Genomic DNA, 22,176 nt, shown 5'->3' on the forward strand with positions numbered 1-22,176 from the left:
ACATAACAGCATTATATCTACTTATACAATGCATTTGAGTTGATGTTATAATTCAACACAGTAGTTATTTGTGTTAAAGTGATGAGTGTATAGACAGGTTCTTGCACGCTATACAAATTGAGACTGCTATCAAGAATGTGATTAAAATAATGTCTACAATTGAAATATCAATTCTCCTTTTGGACGTCGAATATGTTTTTTGTAAATTGTTTTTTTGTGTGTTGTTTTGTTATAAATGTAGCTTTGCATGCTAAGGTGTTATGAAAAAGACTAATTAGATAAGATTGGTAACTGTAAACATTTCTGTTTCAGATTACACTCTTTTTAATATACAGATTCAAATTGTTATCAGTCCTGAAGATGGTCTCGCTAAGCATCCTGTAGGAGACCGAAACGTCGACCTCCGCCTCATCCTTTTTGTTTTTTCATTATGCTTTTGGGATAGGCGTTAATAGGTTCTGTTGAGTTGTTTGTGAATATACTGAGTGTCAACCTGCAGTTCTATTTCATTTTCTGTATATCAGATGATTTGTTTTAAACTTTTGATAAATTTCTTTCTCTATACACCTGGCTTGTGTTTATGTTTGTCATTTATGTAGTTACGTTTGTTTGATCTAAATTTTATTCAGTTGAATTGAATTCTGATGGGGATTATTAACTGATCCTTGTAAGTCACATTGAAAGTGTAAAAATCTGTTTAAACGAATTCCCTTGAAGGCACTCTTACCCTTTCACATAGAGCATGGGGCACAGGCAACCAAATACACACTCCAAAAGAACTTTAATCAGCAAGGACACTGACAAAACAGACAACAGGAGTAACTGTCTTTATTCACAAATTGCATAGATGTGACAGTAATGCATAGATGTGACAGTAAAACAACAGTAGACAAGAGCAAGGCACAAACTGCTGATCATATGCAAGATAATCTGCACAGGCAAACTCCCAACAGGAACGCCAGGGTCCATGGCACAGGTGTGAGTACAACACAGCAGAGCAACAGGGCCAGTGCCCAGGGCACAGGTGAGAGAACAACACAGCAGAGCAACAGGGCCAGTGTCCATGCCAGGTAGCACAGCAAGTCCATGAGAGGCTGCACAGGGGAGACTCCAACACGGCAGAGCAACAGGGCCAGTGTCCATGGCACAGGTGAGAGTACAACACAGCTGAGCAACAGGGCCAGTGTCCAGGGCACAGGTGAGAGTACAACACAGCAGAGCAACAGGGCCAGTGTCCAGGGCACAGGGAGGCTCCAACACAGCAGAGCAACAGGGCCAGTGTCCAGGGCACAGGTGAGAGAACAACACAGCAGAGCAACAGGGACAGTGGGCATGGCAAAGTGCAGAGTCAGGACATGAGAAGCTGCACAGTGAGTGTGTTTGACTGTATCCTACCATGGCCAGCAACACACCAAGGTGGTAAACAATGGGCAGGACTAGCACACCTGTATGAGAGACAGGTGTATGAGGGGGACTACCACTCACTCTTGGCTGTGAGGTGGACTTGGAGCTGGCTGTGTGTCAGAGACAGCAAGACCACTTGACTGGGGAGACAGTGGCCCAGGTGATGTAGGGATATCAGTGGCTTGGCAAGCTGGAGGGCTGTTTGGGCCAGGTGGTGTAGTGGCACGTGGAGGTGGAGTCATGCAGACCTGTGACACAGTGTGGATGGGAGAGGTTTGAGGGATGCCTTTCCACTTCTTGGGAATTCGAAATGGCTTTCCTGTACTGGGGTTAATGGAAACTGGTGTGGACACAACAGGCACACACACCAACAGAGCTGCTTCAGGTGCAGACACTGGCACTCCCTCTGGTGACGTGCTGGGTCCTGCATAACGCTTGGTCTGGCTACGCCTCTGCAACACCTTCCCCTGTTTGCCAGGTGTACCCCCGTACAGGGCCCTCTTCACCTGCTTCACTGGGCTTGGAATTGGAGTTGATGTTGCGGGGGAATGTGGTCCTGAGCCCTTCCTAGGTGTACCCTTGCCATACAACACCTCCTCAGTAGGCACAGGCACTGCACACCTAGCTCTGCGTGAAGTCTCAGGGACAGGAGAGTCCTTTGCTGATGATGCCTCTGAGGCATGTGAGCCTGATGTCTGCTTCATTGCTTTTTCGGCCTTGCTCTTCCCTGACAGGCTCTTGTCTTTGCATTCTGGGGTGACTCTGCTCTTCTGTGGGGATGGTGTCTGTGGGCGGGCCCGCTTGGGTTGTTTCTGCTGGGTGCTTCTTGTGCTGTATCGTGACTGTGACGCATGGGAACCGTGGTCACTATCATCCGATGTGGTCACTGACTGGGGGGTGGACAATGGCACTGGAGCAGGAATGGAAGTATGAGCCGGTTGAAGGGAAGACGTCACTGTGGACGACAAAGCCTGGACTGTACGGTGTAGCCCACCAATGTCAGAGTGTATGCCCTCCATGTAGGCAACCACCTGGCCTAATTTTTTATCATGGTCACTGAAGGCATTGAGCAGGGCTGGCTGGCCCACACAAAGCTGGCGCAGGAGCTCTACAGACTCAGCACTGAGGGCAGCAGGGGCAGCAGCCGTTGGGTATTTATTTAATTTTTACTTTAGAGGTTCCCCTGCTTTTAGTAGCTCCCTCACCTGCACTATAATTGTAGACCACCGCTGCTCGAGCGGGTCCGGGTCCTGGGGTAGGCTCCCTCACTGGTCGCCATCTTGGAGTGGGGTAGGTGCTGACCGCCATCTCCAGCGAGCGCCTGACTGCGCAGAATCCTGGGTGTGACGCCTATTTAAAGCTCCCTGCTTAGCGCAGCGGGATCTCGCAGCGGGCGTGCCTTCGCGTGGCCGGAGTCGTGCCAGAGTCCTGCCCGTCTGCGCCCGTCCGCGCTAAGGTCGCGCGGGGCGCTATGGGCTAGTAAGCCACATGAGGTAAGTTCTCCCTCTTGTACTGTGATGCTTAGCTACTCTGGCGAGAGTCTCCGGATCATCGGCCTTGCCACCCCGAGGTGTACGTTAGCGCCAATTCACCCTCTTCTTGGCCCCTACCAATGTGCCTGTAAGAGGTGGGCGCTTGACCCTCCTCAGTCTATTGGCAAAAGGGTCATTCCATCTGTCCCCAGGAGTAAGGGCCCGCCACGTACCCTTAGGGTGTTGAATATTAACGCCAGATCCATGGTAAAACATTTTCTGGCCATTCATGATCTTATTAAGGATGAGTCTCCGGACATATTTGCCATCACTGAAACTTGGCTTCAGGATGCGGATGTGGCTATTATCAACTTAGCCTGCCCCCCTGAGTATTCTATCTACACTCTGAACAGGCCAACTAGAGGCGGTGGTATTGCTATTGTGGTTAGGTCCTGCTTTACCTGCAATTGGAATGGCCTTAACATCGCTGGCTGTGAAAGTGCCTCTTTTAAGATCCAAATCAGCCCCCAGTTCACCTTTTCTGGGATGGTGGTTTACCGCCCCCCGGGGAGTGATGCAGTGTTCAGAGGCTCCTTTTCAGACGCTGTTAGCACATTAGCTTTGGGCTGTGCTAATTTCTCCATCATGGGCGACCTGAAGCTTCATTTCGACACTCACACTACCCCGGGGGTGAAAAGTATCTTAGCTGATTTAGAGGCCTTACAGCTCTTCCAACAGGTATCACAACCCACCCATGTAGCAGGCCATATTTTGGACCCCTTTTTCACTAACCTGACTGAGGCCAGCATTGCATCCATCTCTCCATTAGGGTGGTCGGATCATTTTCTGGTGTCTATCCAGTGTCCCTTGCCGGAGACCCCTTCTATTCCATCGCTTAGGCGGGCTGCCAAGCGTCATTGGAATAGACTCAAGATGGACGATCTGCATCGGCTTCTGCAGGAAGTACCGTTGAGCCCGCTGGTTGAGGTGGAAGCTGGTTACGACCAGTTTTGTAGTTGGATCACTGGGGCGCTGGATTCTCTGATACCCATCGTCTCTTGTAAACTGAGCACTAGAGATCCGAGCCCCTGGTATGACGGGGCACTGCGGGCCCTGAAGGGGAGCTGTAGGCGGGCGGAGAGAGCCTGGCGGAAGACGTATGATGCTGATATGAAAGCCGCGTACGTTGCCTCCGTCAGGATCTATCATCGAGCTATTTGTAAAACTCGTGCGGCGTTTTATGCATTGGAATTCCGCAATAGCTCGAACCCGTCCAAGACTATTTTTAAAGCCGTTAAAGATCTTTTGGCAAAAAGAACTACCTCCCCGGCAGTTGGCTCCATTTTTCATTGTGAGGCACTGGCTTCCTTCTTTTTGGAGAAGGTTCGAGCTATTTATCAGGCTTTCCCAGCCAGTGGGCTCGACCAGGGTACACGAGATGGTACTCAAGGAGACACTACATTGCACTCCTTTCCTCCGCTACTTTCGGAGGGATTTAACAAACTTGCCGTGCAGATCAAGTCAGGTTCACCCTCGGATCCAGTAAGATCAGCTCTTTTTAGAGACCAGTCTTTTCTGGGGCGATCCGCAGTGTGTTCCTTGATTAACCTGTCGTTGACCTCGGGAGTGGTGCCGGTTAAATGGAAGCAGGCGGTGGTTTCTCCAATTTTGAAGGAGCCTTCGCTGGATCCCGTGAAACCCGAGAGCTACCGGCCGATTTCATTACTCCCTTGGGCGGCGAAGGTGGCAGAGGCTCATGTTAACTTGGCCCTGACAGATCATCTCGCCCGGGCCGATGCCCTCGAGCCCACGCAGAATGGCTTCCGTGCTGGGCACAGCACGGAAACGGCTCTTCTTGCGATGGTGGAACATCTGCGGACGGTGCTGGATGCTGGTCAGACGGCGGCGCTGGTATTATTAGACCTCAGCGCCGCCTTTGACACGGTGTCTCACAGTATTCTGTTGCGCCGGTTGGAGGAGATTGGTGTTGGGGGACAGGCCCTGCAGTGGTTCCGCTCCTTTCTCGACGATCGTTCCTTTTGCGTGGCCATCCCTCCCTTTCAGTCCAAATTCCATCCTCTGGTCATGGGGGTTCCGCAGGGATCCTCGCTGAGCCCCACGTTATTTAATCTATACGTGAGACCGCTGGCTGATGTCGTAAGGCAGTGGGGCCTTACTATGGTCTCGTATGCCGATGATACTCAGCTGGCGGTTACTCTCAGCGGGGATGCGGAGGTTGATGCCCCCAGGTTTCAGAATGGACTGAAGGCGGTGGCCAGCTGGATGACGGTGCACTGTCTCCAGCTCAACGCATCTAAGACCGAGGTTATGATCGTCGGAAAGAGAAAGGAGCTCTGGGGGGACAGCTGGTGGCCCTCGGAACTGGGACCATCTCCTACCCCGGTCTCAGAATTAAAAAACCTGGGAGTCTGGCTGGATAGTAGCCTTAACTTTGTGGCCCACACCAAAAAAAACGCGGCCTGCTGTTTTGGCGTGCTCCGGGGCCTAAGACCAGTCCTTAAATTTTTCGATGCCCCGACCAAGCAGCTGGTGATTCAGGCAACGGTAATTTCCCGGCTTGATTACGCCAGCTCTCTCCTGGTTGGGGCTAACCAGGCAGAAATTACCCGTTTGCAGCGGGTGCAAAACGCTGCTGCTAGAGCTATTGTAGGTCTGCCAAGATGGTGCTCTGTCTCCAATGTTCTTCGTTCCCTGCACTGGTTGCCGGTGAAGATGAGGATCCACTTCAAGGTGTTGTGTCTGGCTTTTAAAATTCTGAAAGGTACTGCCCCTCAGATCCTGTCCGATCTCTTGTCTCTGTATGTCCCGGCACGCTCTCTTCGATCTTTGGGCCAGGCCTTTGCCGTGGTCCCCCGTTTTAAGTTGTGTCGTGCCGGCGGTCGATCCTTCCGTGTGAAGGCTGGGGCCATTTGGAATTCTCTTCCGGCTGAGATCCGTATGATGGAGGATCTCCTACACTTTCGGAAAGCCATTAAAACTTTTTTATTCTAATTCGCCTGTAGGTGTTTTTTCCCTGCTTTCTGTTGGTAGTGTTATGTTTCTCCTTGTCGGGCGCCAGGACGCTCCTTAGCTGGAGCAGCTGTGTGCCTAATAAAAAACATTAACATAACATAACATAACAGGTGTAGGCTCAGCGGTACCAGGTGTGAATCTAACTCATCCCCTCTTACTGACATGAACACGGGCAGCACCAGAGGAACTGGATGGGAGAGTGGGCACTGGCCGCTGTGTGGTAGTAGATGATGCAGAATCCACATTCCCTGTGCCTTCCAACATGGATGCATCCCCGCTGACATCAAATGATGTTGTACTCCGTGTTTCAAGCACCGATTCCAGCTGCATACTACGGTCCCCCTCAGATGCGCTGGTGAGCTCTGTGTCACTGGGCTCCAGTGTAGCTGTAGTGCTACTCTCGCCACCACTGATTACCGACTCATGTTCCACCCTGTACACTGGCGATTCTGCATGAGAGAGAGATGCACGGTTGTGTTAGTGTCATCAGCAGGACAAAGCAATTCAATCAATGCAGTACAGGAGATGCCCAAATCGACATGGTGACCACCACACCCTGCAATCACATTGCAGCAACACAATACATAGATCACAACTGTGCCTGTAACCCTGAATATCTGCCATGACTGAGCCATGTTAAGGCCACACAGCACAACACCCTGCGTGTGGATGAAGTCTACCAGACACACAGCTTGCTCTGCCCATACCTAGGGACATGATGTGAGGACACCACTTATTACCACTGACAGACCTTGAAGGAACAGGAGGGGACAACACACACACCTATTAGGACCTGACAGTCCACAATGGCAAGTAGCCAATAACAAACACCATGTGGTACTCTGGGGCACATTGTTGTCAGAAGTGTGGGCCTCAACGATCATGGTGCATGCAAAGTAGGCATACATGAAGTCACACTCAGATAGTGGACACTGCTGTTCACCCCCTGATACATTGCCCACACTATCCCAATGCTGAATGACCATGTAGATACTAACACATCTGGCTATGGGAATGCACAGCAGGTAGGATCAGCTTTGTAAGGCCAGTTTGGGCCAATGCATGACACTGGCACCCATCCCAGCAGCCACACACATGACACAGCACTGCTCCACCCCACGAACATCACATGGGCCACCACAGCCACAGGCCCTGTACACATGCATCTGCTCCCAGCCAAAGTCACCCTCCCCAAATACTCACCCCTGCCTTGCTGCCGATGCTCCTTCAGACGTGCCTCCAGCTCAGGATGAGTCACAGCCAAGATGCGGCCTATCAGTGGTGTCATGCTGCGCCGTGCCAAACGCTCAGTGCGTGGTAGAAGCCCCAAGGTCATCTCTGCCACGTTCTTTGCCAGCCGGCTGATGTCGTCCCACCTCTTGTGACAGTGGGTGCATCGTCGGTTAGATACCCCCAGGGCTCGCACCTTAGCTACAATGGCCTGCCACAGGGCCTTACACTGGTGTACCTTGAGCTACAGGCATGGGAGAAAACAAGGGTAAATGATCAGTGACACAGTGTCATGTACCAACATCTATCAGTACAGTTGCAAGACACAGGTTCATTACCAAATGTAGTCTCCCTTCATCCCAAACTGGGCTACACTTCACAAGGGCACTCTGCATGGGCCAAGCAGATGTGATTGCATGCATTTATGAGGGTGTACAGGGTCCCAGATAATCTCACACACATGCAGGATGACTGTACTGAACCCCCTCTGTGGCTTGCACACATCCCCCAGTCCCATGCATGTCTGGCCACTACATACATCACATATCGAGCTGTGTCTGTGCGTAGAATGACTGTGTGTATGACTGGGCAGCATTCAATGAGCATGTCCTGTGTACATATGTGCATGTTATGTGTGTGGCATCTGGGTACATGGACTCACCAACAAAATATCCATCTACACAAGTGTGGTCGTGTGCAATCATACAGGGCTGAGATGGTGCATAATCCTATTTCAGTGTGAATGAACAAGAGTAAGGGCATAGTGAGTGCAGTGATGTGATCTCATCTTGGTGTACGGGCACTGGGCATAGTCTCTGGGTTCACACTGAGTTGGACAACAGGGGCACACAGACACAATCAGCCGAGCAATTATTGTCCTGGCACCTGCATGTTCAACATCCTGTGACTCTGTATGGCAGACAATGTAACACACTCCACTCAGACATACAACTGCAGACAGGGAAACCCGTGATATTGGGACACACACACTCCTTCGCCCTGGAGACAGCATGTTTGTCAGTGTATGACACAACCCCACACCCTCAGGCATATACTGCAGCAGTACAACCACATGTCTGCCCCCCACCGCCCTACACCTCCCTTTACGATGAATTACCACAACATTGGGGGCACCATACAGCCTTGGGTACTGTGTGAGCACCTCATCCACCAGGACCTCCAGCTCCTCACTTGTGAATGGACTGGCACGGATCTTCCCTGTTCTTGCCATCCCTGTGGACATGGAACACCTGTGGTGGAAATGGGTGGTGAGGGGTCCCAGGCAGCAGGCTCTGAAGGCAGCAGCAGATGAGGGTCCCAGGCAGCAGGTTCTGTAGGCAGCAGTAGGAGAGGGACTCTGGCAGCAGACTCTGGAGGCAGCAGTAGATGAGGGTCTCTGGCAGCAGGCTCTGGAGGCAGCAGCAGGAGAGGGTCTCTGGCAGCAGGCTCTGTGAGCAGTCAAAATGTGAGGCTCACTCCCACAGGTTTATAGCCCCCTGGGGTCATTTCTTAGGTGCCAAGCTGCAACAATTGGTTGTCCAGCTTTGCCTCTTTCAAAAGCATCCAATGACCGCCTCCGCACGCCTACCTGATTTTCAAAACTGCATCATACCACCGCAATCATCGCTCCCATTGGCTGTAGGCAATGCTCCATGGTGGTGATGCACTGCAGGGGCCCGAGGTGCGCTGCAGGGATGGTGCATCATTCAAAAGCATCCAATGAGCGCTTCCACTGTGGCGGAGCACGCCTTCCGTGATTTTCAAAACTGCATCATGCCACCGCAATCATCACTCCCATTGGCTGTAGGCAATGCTCCATGGTGGTGACACACCGCCGGGGCCAGGCGCTGGCTACCGCGAATAGAGTGGCGGAGCATGCCCACCGCCATCCTCCCATGTCTCATGCCAAAAACCACCGCAGTTGTGTATGGGGTGATGCTGGTGACACTCCGCCGGGGCCAGGTGATAGCTACCGCAAGTAGGGTGGCAAAGCATGCCCACCACCATTTGGGCATGTCTACATGCCAATAACTACCGCAGTTGTGTATGGGGTGGTGCTGATGACACACCGCCGTGGCCAGGAGGTAGCTACTGTGAATAAAGTGGCATGCAATGGGAATGCCCATCAGGAACTTTTGAAAACGTACACAGTGGCAACATGGTGAAGGACACATCATCGTCCACACAATGCCATTATTCCATTGATTCCACAGGTGCCCGCACGTGTCATGGTTGGATATGTGTGACGTACATTGGTCATTAGTCCCTGCTATGTCAATTGTGCATTTGATGGTTGATGGTGCATGACAGTGTTGAAGTGGACTCAACAATGTGTGCACTAATCAATGTGTTGTGGGTCAGTGCTGACCGTGACAAGGCATGTCTCACTGTATGATGTTGTTACTTACTTGTGCTTATTATCTGCTCATACACACAATTGATAGTTTGCAGGCTACTGCATTCATTGTGTTGTGGATGTGTGCCCAGTTTACATGATGCATTGAGATGTGACAGGTACAGCAGATGAGTATGAGACAGTCATGTTCATTTTACACACATTGGCTGGATGGTACACTGCAAGGCGTGCATACGTGAAATGTGGGGTTTAGTATGTGTGCATTCACATTGACCTATGTGTTGTTTGAGACACTTGTGTAAGGTAAATGGAGAGGTGTGCCCTCTGTGTGGCTCAAACGTCCACCCATGTAACCTGGAGTGTTACGCATTTCGCAGGGCAGTGTTTGTTTTTCCCTGACATCCTTAATGGGATGTGCTATGGCCAACTCATGACGGTTGTCATTGACATGTGTCCATTTTCATCTCAACTAGGAGGAGGCCTAATCTCCTACGTCACTTGACACTGCTGGAGGATATGGAGGATGCTGCGATCATTCACAACCTGAAGACCCTTAGTGATCTGATGGAGCCCCACCTGCAGCCTCGTCGCCACTACCCAACAGCTTTCACACCAACACACAAAGTGATGGCAGCCCTCCATTGTTTTGCAACTGGTTCCTTCCAGGAGGCCGTGGCCAGTGCTGCAGGGATGTCTCAATCCATTTTCAGCCTAGTGCTGAGGGATGTACTTGCAGCCATGATGATCTATAAGTACAGATACATACATTTCCCATGGGGAGCAGAATTGGCCATTGTGAAGGGAGACTTCCGCTTGGGAACATCCCCCATGTTGTTGGTGCCATTGATTGCACACGTGTTGTTCTGGTGCCACCACAGGCGAGTGAGCAAATGTTTCGCAATCGAAAACATTATCACTCGATCAATGTGAAGGTGGTGTGCCTTGCAGACATGACCATTTTGCATTTGTGTGCCAGATTCCCCGACTGGGCCCATGACTCGTACATCCTGAGGAACAGCATTGAGCCCCGTATGATGGCAAATCTGCTTCCAGAGCGTGCTTGGATTGTGGGCGAGTATGCCTAATAATATGGCGTGCTGTGTGTGTGACCTGCTGCCCTCTGCCTGTGCAACATTGCAATGTGTGTTTGTCATTCCTAGGTGACTCTGCATATCCCAGCCATCCATGGCTTCTGAGCCCACTACGTAATCCCAGGACCCCGGCTGATAGGAGGTACAATGAGCGGACTTTTGGCCTGCTCAAGTCAAGATTCCGCTGCCTTGACAGGACTGGAGGTGCACTGTCATACTCACCTGGGAAGGTCTGTAAGATTGTTGTGGCATGCTATATGCTCCACAACATGGCCAATCACAAGGGGATTTCCCTGCTCCTTGATGATGATGAGAACCCAAGGCCCCCACCTTCCCAAAGACCTGAGCCCAGTGATGAGGACAGTGGAGAGGAGGATGGAGTTGACATGAGTCAACAGCTCATCACCCGCTACTTCACTTGAAGGTGGGTGACGAGGTACAACTTGTACTATGTATAGTGTGATTGCTGTGGTCGTGAAGGGCTATGTGCGGATGGTACAGACAGGCACATGTAAAGTCACCTGGGTGTGGAAATGTGGCTGTGGCGTGTCATCTGTGAACATATACGGGCCTCTTTTTTTACACTTGTTGCACATTGTGTTGCCTGCCTGTTGACTCATGTAGATGGTTGGTGTAGTGTACTGTCTGTGATGCCACAATCACACCTGTGACTGTTGTTCTGTTGTGTCTCCCTAGGTGCCTTGAAATTATCCATGCCTACATACTGTACATCTTTTGGATACATAATGGACATTTTGAACACTGTAAATATTGAACTAAAGACGAAGCTGAACCAATTGAATTGTGTAAGGTATTTTTTTTACATAGTTGACATGTGAGGGGTGTGGGTAGATTTACATGAAGGTGGTGATGTAGTAGTGAGTTGACAGTCATGGTAAATAAGATGTAAGAGTAGACACCACATCGATGTGGTGACCCAGTCCAACAGACAGGTGCCATTCACAAGGCAATTTGGGGAAGGACTGTCCAAACAGGCAATGCAGTGGGGAAGAGGGTTGCTATCAGGGCTGGCTCCGTGACTGGCGTTTGGCTGGTGCTTTGCCTTCAGAGACTCCCAGGCTCTTCTTTGGATGCCCCCTTGATCGATTGGGTGGAGGGTGCTGCATGGCCAGCGGCGTCAGAGGACTCACCCCTCTCTGTGGCCACAGGGGAGGATGGTGCACTGTCATCCTGCAGCACAACAGAGGGGGGTGGAGGTGTTGTTTGGGACGCAGGCCTGTCCCTCAGTAACACCACTTGTTGGCCCATGAGGTCCACCATTTGTCCCATGCGTGTGTCGATGGACCTCATCAGCAGGATGAGCTCTCGTAATAGTTCTTCAGACCGACCACTTTGTCCCTGGCCCTGTTTGTAGGCACCGATGACTCAGGTGAAGTGTTCCAGGGATGGTGCGCCAACCTCCTGAGGTCTGGGGGTAACCCTGGCCCTCCCACCTGCCCTGCTGCCACAGACCTGTTGCCTCACCACTGTGGATCCACGCACACTCTCGCTGTCATCCACAGTAGTTGGTGTGGGCTGGTCAGCCACTAGGACAGAGAGGGTGCTGCAGGTGACACTGGTGGTTGTGGTGGTGGTGGCGGTGGTGGAGGCACAGGCCGTAACTGTAGGGGTCTGCTGTGCAGTTGTTATTGCAGCAGACATGGTGGTGGGGAGGATGGGGGCCTGGGATCTGGTGCTCCCTGGCACACCAGATGGGCCGGCCTGGAGCTCATCGTCAGAAGAATCCTGGGAGTCTACATCAGAGAGTCCATGGACCGGGGGTGGAGACTGGCTCTGCTAGTCGCTGTTGTCATCCTCAGCAGTGAGTTCTTGGTCACCTGTGGATTACATGGGGAATGGTCAGTGTTGTGCACTGTGCAAGTACTCTGTTAGCTGTGTGTCATCCACTGTCTGTACACTACACAATTGACAGCTCATCAAAACTGTTAGTAAGTGCAAACTCTGCCTTATTACATGATGCAGAGGTACATAAATTACTCGTACATCTCAGGTATCGATGCATTGAATGCAATTGGTGGTATGTGTAGTGATGCTGGCCTCCCTCCCACATACAGAACTCACACACAAGATGGCTACCTACCTGTAAGGTGAGGGTAAAGAACGCAATGGCTTCCATGTGCTCCTGGGTGGTGTGGGGAGAGGGTTCCATCTTGCTGAGGTGTGGGACAGGGGGCATGGTGGGAGTAGGTGTACAGGCCTCCCTCCCACATACATGTCTCCCAGGGAAGATGGCTACCTACCTGTAAGTTTGTTTGGTGTACTGAAATGGCTTCACAATGCTTGTGGGAGGGAGGGAGTGCTCCATGCTGCTGAGGTGTGGGACAGGGGGCATGGTGGGAGTAGGAGTGCAGGATGACTCTGCTCTTGCCCCCTTGGGTATATTGCTAGCTACGCTTAGGGTACATGGGAGTGGGTGTCTGATAGATCTGTGAGACATGTTTTTGTGGGTGTGTGGTGCAGATGGATGTGATTTGTCTGGTGTGGTGTGTGTTTTTGGATGTGCAAAACAGTACATATCAGTGTGTTGGTTGACATTTGTTTGGACTTACCAGCCTCCACTCCCCCGGATACTCCTGTGAGACTCTCAGGATGCAGTATGGCAAGCACCTTCTCCTCCCATGCTGTGAATGTTTTCTGTGGGATGGGAGGGCCACTGCCAGTAACGGTTAGCCAGCTCCCAGTTCTTGCTCCTCCTCTCTTGACAACCCTCTTGAGATCATGCCACTGCTTCATGATCTCCTTCTTGGATCCTACTGCATTGGCCCTTTGTACTATCCTTTCCCACATTTGAGTCATTGTGGCTAATGGTGTCTGTTGGACTAGGCTACCAAACAGTTGTGGTTCCACTCTGACTATCTCATTTACCATAACTGTCAACTCACTCTCTGTGAATTTGGGCATTTTCTGTGATGCCATGGTGTGTGGTGTTTGACGTGTTTGTGGGTGCAGGGGTGTGGGTGGTTTGTGTGGTGTTTTTGTGTGAGGTGTGTTATGTGCTGGGGGATTTTTGGTGCTGGTGTGATGGTGGTGGTGGTGAGTGTGCTGTGTTCTCTTTCCTCTCCTGTCAGATCTGATGTATGCCCTTCTCTTCTGGAGTGTTGGAAAGGATTGAGGTCAGTGAAGGGGCTGGTTTTATACACAGCTGTGTGGGTGTATCCACATGGGATTGTGCTGTCAGGTATGTTGTGGGGGTTGTCCTGGGAATTGTAGGCATTTTTCCTTTTCATGTGTTTGTGTTTTGTGTATTTGGGGGGCATGACTACTTTGGTTTGTGCAATTTTTGTCATTCCAGTGGTGTTTTTGCTTTGGACCGCCATGTTTTTCATATATCGTCGGTAGCTATGCTGCAGCTCTTCCGCTGTCTCTCACATTTACTCCTGTATGCGACCGCGGCAGTCGGAAACAGCGGATCGTACTGCGGAACCATCTGCGATATACTAATTTCCTGTGTGGTTTCTCCGCTATTCTTGCGGCGGGTTGTAGCTTTTCTGCAGGGTTTCCGACAGCCGTGGTCGGTTTTTGGACGTCACCGCCCACGTCGGGCGGTTTTGGTTGGCCCGATACCGCCACGGTCAGTCTTTTTTGGTGGTTGTTCCTAAGTTGACCGCCGGTTTCTCCACGGGCCCGGCGGGCGGTTGTTTCAGCCTCCATGGCGGTTGGGGTGGTTTTCTGCCTGTCATCCAAATGGGGCCCTTAGTATTTAAAAGTAAAAGTGGGCGCCACGCAGAGTATTTAACAGTGAAAGTGGGCCCTGTGCTGAATATTTAAGAGTTAAAGTGGGTACTGTGCTTATTATGTAAAAGTGAAAGCGGGCCCGGGTATGTAAAAGTTAAAGCGTGGATTGCAGCCTGCCTTGAAAGGGTCGAATGAGCATAAGGGCTGCACCCTGTTACACTGCCCTGAAAAGTAAATATAGTGTAAAAAAAGAACAAGCACTAAACTGACAAGAAAACGGGCGCCGTGTCGAAACATGAAGCGTGGCGCTCCTGTAGATAGAAAAGTTATAGATAGTTATGCAATAGAAAGTTCTGAGCATGGAGGCCGTGAATCGGGCACCTTAGTGAGGAACTCACATTGTAATAAGAGCATAAAATAAGTAGTCTCGGAAGGGACACATAAACGCCTACAGATTAAGGAAATTAGTTGGCCGGTGCGCCTGCCCCAAAACCAAAAGTGATGTACGGGGAGCAATAACCTGAGGAGCCAGCAAAGCAGAGGGACGCACAAATCAACCTTTCAAAAACAGCAGGTTCAGATGACACTCGTATAGTGAATACAACAGGTCTTGCACACAGCGCATGCCTGCTGATGCTCGACCTAAAAATGAAAACACAGCAGGAGAAAAACCCCAAACCAATTTATATAATTATGGAATATTTTTATTATAAAAAAGATACAAAAATCCAATACATAGAAATGGAGATATGATTTTTAAAAGTTTGAATTAAAAAAGAAAAAAACGCAAAACATGCTAATCTGGTCGCGACAGACTCGATCAAAGGCAAAAGTTAACAAAGCATTTACGAAGAAAAGATGGTCATCGGAGTGTAATCAGTGGGGCCAGCTGGAACCAAATCAGGGCTTGATGATGGCTGGTTACTGAATAGTGGGGTCCAGAAGTAGGAGCCAATGCAGCAATGAATGCAGGAAAGCTTAGAGAAGGCAAAGTTAATGTCTGGGAAGGCCTTAACGTTGAACAGAACCTGCTTGGCATTTTCTCCTATAAAGCTCTCCACATTTGGATTTAGAAAGATTTCTAGAAGTTAGATATCCTTTAATGGGGCAAACCAGCAAGCTTAGGCCGACCTGTGATTCAACATCAATGGCTGTGGCTTTGACAGTGATCCCGGTCTCTGATCGCCCGCAGACTGAAAATTGGCAAACAGTGTCCAAGTCCCATTTCTTGCAGTTAGGGGACGAGGAGTACACTCTAACACCAGCCAGCCAAGGTTAATTGAACTAGGGGGCACCACATGGGGAGTTAGGATCCACTCCGGCAGAGGCCAGCAGGGTCCAGGGCAGGTCCATTTGGAACTGGTCAGCTGGACAGTTTCAGGGAGAGAGACCTCTAAAAGCTTGCTGTGTGTCTGTAGCTTAAGCAGGTCAGCCAAATGACCCTCAGAGCCACTTCTGCGGTCCTTCGTTTCAGGTAAGCAGGTCCAGTCTTCCTTCAGGTTCTGCAGGGCAGTCCTTCTTCTGATTCCTCAAAGGCCCAGGAGTGGCCTAAGGAGAGGTCTGTGGAGTCCAACTGTATGCTCAGTGTCAGCCTGTAGGTAGAGGGAGCACCTTTGTTCATCCCCTAAACCAGTTCTAGTCAGTTGAAAGGAGAGGCAGTCCTAGGTATGAGCTTCATCTTCCAAGGACACGGTAGGCATCCTTTAAAGCCCAGGAAGAAGCTGGGTACAACCCCCAGGACATTCTGTCAAGCCACCTTCAGAGCCCTTTGTTCATTGACTGGGAGCAACACATTGCACCAGTGGGAGCTACCGTGGGGCAGATAACAGCTGAAGGCTGGCAGGAAAACCTTTATGTGTTAGGTAGAAAAATGACAACTTTCTAAAGTGTCCCTTTCAAAACAGTGATATAAAATCTGACCTGACCATTTATTTGGATTTTAACCCTTTGCACACTGATGACGGAACCGCTCCGTCATCAGCGGCGGTGGCGTTGTGCTGATGACGGAGCGGTTCCGTCATGGCCCTGCCGCCGCGCCTGCGCGGCGCGGATTCCGCGCCTGCGCTGGGCGTTCTATTGAGCGGGCGGGGCCATGACGGAACCGCTCCGTCATAAGCACAGCCCAACCGCGGCAGATGACGGAGCGGTTCCGTCACCAGCATGCGGCGGCCGCCGCGCGGCCGCCCAGCCCCCTTAGCACTGCGGCGGAATAGCCGCCGCAGTGAAGGGGTTACGTTATTATTAAAAATGAATCCTCAAACCATTTTGTAGCTATTCCCATACTGAATGTAGCAATTATTAAAGATAATACTGTAAAACCAGACTCTATGGGAGAGTCAGTCTTATCATGACTTTGGAAGATTTTCACTATCAAGACATGCAAAAAATTAAACATACATCACCTACATTTCAAATTCCAGGCGCCCGCTCTATGGGCATTTATTGCTTACCTTAGGGGTAACATATAGTATTAAAAAGGAAGGTTTTAGGCCTGGCAAAAGATTTTTTTTGCCACGTCGAAATGGCAGTACATCCAGGCTGCAGTACCAGGCCTGGAGACATGTTTTATAGTGTTGCTTTTAGTGGGTGGCACAATGAGTGCTGCAGCCCACTTATAGAATTGAAATAAAATTTCTGGATATAGGTCTTAGTATTTACTAGGAACTGAGAAGCAAATAAATTATGCCAATTAGGTGTATACCAATTTTAACATATTTAGAGATGGGAGCACTAGAATTTGGAAGCAGGGGTAAAGTGCACAGAGTTCTAAAACTAACAAAAGTAGGGTTAATTAAAAGGCAAAAAATCCAAGACAGCCGCGACTTCTGCAGGTAAGTGGGGATTTTTAGAGACGACTAAGAGGGAAATTTAAATAAATTATACATTTTCCCTCTTATTTGTCTTTTGAAATCTCCCCTATCCTGGCCCCACAGCTTTTATCTGCAGCGGCCCCAGCTGATCCCAGATGACCTTGCAGGAAAGGCAAATCTCCAAAAGACAATACAGCTGAATCACTATCGTAGTTACACAGTCCTCAACCAGTACCATAGCAGACATGAAAGACCCATACCCTCTCCTTTCCCCATTACATTCTAGTTCTAGGAGTTGTGTATATCTATTACAAAAGGAAAACTACAAGTACCAGAATGCAAAGAGAACCACCTGGGATAACTAGAGAGCATTTTATTTATCTTCAAAATAAATAGGCCAAATTAATTCAGTGGTATTTGTTTCGGACAGGCGTGTGATTTCTTTTTTTGTATCAGTGCATTGTGGGGCCTGTAGTCTTAAAATAGGTACAATTAATCGATTGTACACTCCCACATGAAAACAATGATTTGTAAAAAAGAAGAACAGGAATGTAAAGCGTGTGCAATCTTAAATGTTTATATAGAAGTACAAATAAAATATGAAAATAATGCTGTTATTTGACACATTTGCATTCACACAGTAGCATTTTTGGATTATTTGCCACCTTTTCAGGGACGTACACATTGATTTTAAAGATATTTCATGTGTTTGACGTCTGTAAGTGTGAGCTTCGAGGATTTTAGACAAAACACCAAAGTTTCAAGCAATAAGTGACTAATTCCAAAAATGAGTCTCTGTTAAAGCCAGTAGAATGCTGAACTAAGGAATAACGAAGCAGTGGTCAGTGAGTTGACAATTACCCTTAAAAGAACAACTCCTTAGATAGCTAATTTTGTTGTAGTTTTATACTCTGTGGCTTGGCATGCTGTGTGAAAATGTTCAATACTACATCTGTAGGGCATACAGGAAATAAAGCCATTTGTTGAGCTGTTTCTCGTGGTCACAAGATGAAGATCTAAGGAAATAGGAAACTAAAAAATAACTGAGATATTCTATTTCTAATGATCAATCTTCAAAAAGTAACTCATTACTAGACAATGTGACACTAAATCCTATTGTTTCATCTCCATTAATAAATGAGTGATAGTTACATTTTAGTGAACTGTACCTACTGAACATAGAAAATGATATATGTGATAAAGGTACTGCCGGTATAGTATTAAGCAGTGTTTGAAAAGAAAAAATAGAAATGCAGGTACTCTGAACCAGAGTACCTGCTTGTTTCTGAGAAGTGGCGGTACTCTTTAATTAAAAATATTACATGTCTCTAGAGAAGTGCTGGTACTCTCCCTTTCTTAATTAAACAGTTCTGGTACTCAGTACCAGACAGTACTGGCCCATTTAAAGTACTGATATCAAAGCAACGCAAGGAGCTAATACAAATGGACGCAACAGAGAGTCTCATTGCACCGCAAGTGGTCTCAAAAATGGAGTTGGGAGAACCCAAATAGCAACATTTTATTTTTCCTGGAGCTCCAGAAATACTTACAACATAGATACTTAGGCTGAATCAAGGTGCACAGTGAAATATTTAATTACAACAACAAAAATTTAAAAAGTGGATCGGTAACGTTCGATATAATAATGCTAATAACATTAAGCCCTATAAAGAAGTCACCTAAAGAAACACGTGCCTTGGTGCGTTTTTTTGTCAATCAGAACAAATGGAGATAAATGGCACGAATCATAAATGTTTTTCAGCTCCAGAGTTTAATCTATCTTCATAAAAATGTGTTCTCCATTGTAAAAGCAAACTTCTGCTTGATATATTGTTCCCTTTCAAATGCCATGTGCAGATTTGAAATACATTAGTGTGGTTCTCCTCATACTTAAAAATAGGAGTAGGTTTGGTGAAAATCCTAGGTGTGTCCACCTTTAAACTTTGGTGAACGCCCACAAACTCCTAGGCTATGAATATTCACCAACAATTTGTCAGTGATCACCTACAGGTGAATTAAAAGCAGCACACTCACCTGTGTGATAGTTAGCGGTCTAGCTGCCACTGAATAGCTGCACCACATCCCTAGGCCAGACATGGCCTGTGGGGCTAAAATAAAAGGAAGCGCCCACTCGAGGGCGTCACTTCCGACTAGCAGCAATTGTGTGGCCTGAATCACTGCGCGCAACGCTCCTGCGCCCGTGCACACTGAAAGGCCTGCAGAGGCCCCAAAACCCCGCACAACACTGGCAACGAGTGGGGGATCAAGACCCTTGCTCACCACACGCAGCACCTCCGTACAGCGGGCCGAACAAAAGACATCGGGCACGGCCGCAAGCCATGCGACGTCGGGTGAGACCGGAGTGCACGCTGCCACAGAGCGCACCCTGCCCTGCTGAACAGATGGCCGCAACGGGGAAAAGCAACCCAGAGGAAGATCAGTGTGACACCGCGCTAATCCGCAACAAGGGCTCAAGCCAACAGCAGTGATTAAGCCATGCCCCTGCAGAAGGCCTCAGCAGCGTGTGCAGCCCATACGAGAGCTGCCAGGGGCTACACCTGCCCAAGAACTTCACCTCCCAGTACCAGAAATCAAGGACACAGAAGCTAGGGAGCACTACCACCCCTACCAAACCCATAGTGAAAATAGAAGGCGAGGTACATATCACAGCACACAGCACACCCACCACTGTCAGCCACCAGGTGCCAAGGGGGGCAATGACCAGGCAGAAAGCACCCGCCCGCGCACCATTTCAACAGGCAGCATCAGGAGTCCTACTCGATGACCCTGCGACGGCCTCTCCCAGGTGGACGATTTGGATTGAACTCCTCAACAACTATTTCATTGCGACCTAAGAGACAGAGGAAGCGGTAAAAAGATCCCTACAGCTACATTATGCTGGAGACGAAATATTCAAGCTGTTCAAGCACCTGCCCAACACGGGAGCAGCCACTGATTACATCGCAGTGGTGACCATACTAGATGCCCACTTCGACTGACAGCTGAACCCAGATTTCGAAAGGTTCAAGCTACGCCAAGACCGCCAGAGGGAGGGAGAGTCCATGGACACATTCTACGCTCGCCACCGCGAACTTGCCAGCACATGCACCAAAGATGACCAACCGAAAGAAATCAGGGCACAGCTAATCCAGGAGTGCCGTGACAAGACCTTGAGAGGCCTCATCCTGAGCCAGCTGAAGATTGCGCTCAAAGACATGCTAATACTGGCGAGATCACACGACCTGTCTGCAGCCAGGGCGAACGAGATGGACCAAGTGCTAATCAAGCCCCAGGGGCGGTCTGATGCCATCAAGACAGTACGGGCTGATGCCCTTCGAGCCAAGCCGAGATGAGACTCGTTCAGGAAATCAAAGCCGGACACCTCCAAGCCAAGATGTGGATACTGCGGACATGAACCACACGCCGCAAAGGACTGCCCTGCACAGGGAAATACCTGCACTAACTATGGGATATCCAATCACTTTGCCACTGTATGCCGGAGACACACCAGGGGCCGTGACTTCTGCAATCAGAGGCCCCCAACACGGGCCATACGACAACGGTCTGTGACAGACCCCACATCACCTGAAGACACACAGAGAAAGAGCAAGAGATACCTACCAACGGTGAAGGACTCCTCAGAAGATGACGATGAGGAGGTGTACCTAATATCATTTGCGAGGGAACTCAAGCAACGCTGGAGGCCACAGCCACGTCGCGGGAACAGAAATAAAAGCAGTCATCAACACGGGCGCAACAGTGAATGTCATGGCCTCCAACAATATCGCCGTCTACGGCCTCGCCCTCCTGTGATGCCATCCAAAACCAGAATTTATGCATACTGGGCAGACACACCTCCCCCGCTGAAAGGAAAGATCTCTGTACCCATCAAGGCAGATGATCTCGAAGTAACGGTGACAATTCATGCCATCAATTGGGAATCAGATACCCTACTGAGCAGCCACACAGCGGAAGACCTTAGACTCATCTCCTTCTGAAGGAGGATCCAGAATTACCAGGTAGAAGAGCTACTCAGCCAGTTCCCCAAACTCTTCCAGGGGCTCGGGCGCATCAAGTGTGACCCCTTCAAATTACACATTGACAAGACCATCGCCCCAGTCGCCTTGCGACATAGAAGAGTCCGGTTCCACCTGCGGCCGCTGGTGGGAAAGGAGTTAGAGGCTCTGGAAAAACAAGGGGTCATTGAAAAAGTAACCGGGCCCACGCCCTGGGTGTCCCCGATGGTCATCGCTGAAAAGCCGAAACAGCCAGGAGCCATACACCTCTGTATTGACATGAGGCTGCTGAACAAAGCCATTCGAAGGGAACGCCACATAACACGACAATGAATGACATCATCGCAGATGTCAATGGATCCAAATGGTTTTCAAAAATCGACTTGAACGCAGGGTATCACCAACTTCCCTTATCAGAGGAAAGCCATTACATCACCACCTTCAGCGCCCATCTAGGACTACGGAGATACAACCGGCTGAATTTCGGAATATCCTCCGCAGCCGAAATGTTCCAGAACACGATACGAGAGCTACTATCAGGACTACCCGGAGTCTTAAACTTGAGTGACGATATTCTGATCCACTCAGCGACAGCCGCGGATCACCACAAACATCTCCACGACACACTGAAGCGCCTCAGTGAGAATGGAGCAACCCTGCACAAAGACAAATGTCAATTCTTCCAACCATCCCTTGAGTTCTTCGGGAATGTGTTCAACCAGGAAGGCATCCAAGTTGACCCGAGTGTAACGATTGAAAGCAGCGCAAGAAATCGCAAGCGCCACTAACCTGAATCCTATGCCCAGCAGGAACGACTGGATGACTGTCCTCGCAACCTCACACCGCACTTCACCCAACAATGGGACAATCACCGCTATTGGAGCGAGCACAGCCGGAGGCCGCAAGGGAGAGCAGATGGATGGATGTGGGGGTCTTCTACGCTTCTCAGGACGAGATCTAGGGGCAGCGGCTTTACTGGGAAGATCTCCCTGAAGGTGGGTGAAAAGATATAGAGAGGATAATGTACTTCCGAACTGACTTGAATATTCCCACCTCCCCAGTGTTCCG

This window comes from Lissotriton helveticus, chromosome 3_1 (genome assembly GCF_964261635.1).
Source record: "Lissotriton helveticus chromosome 3_1, aLisHel1.1, whole genome shotgun sequence".
Taxonomy (NCBI): domain Eukaryota; kingdom Metazoa; phylum Chordata; class Amphibia; order Caudata; family Salamandridae; genus Lissotriton; species Lissotriton helveticus.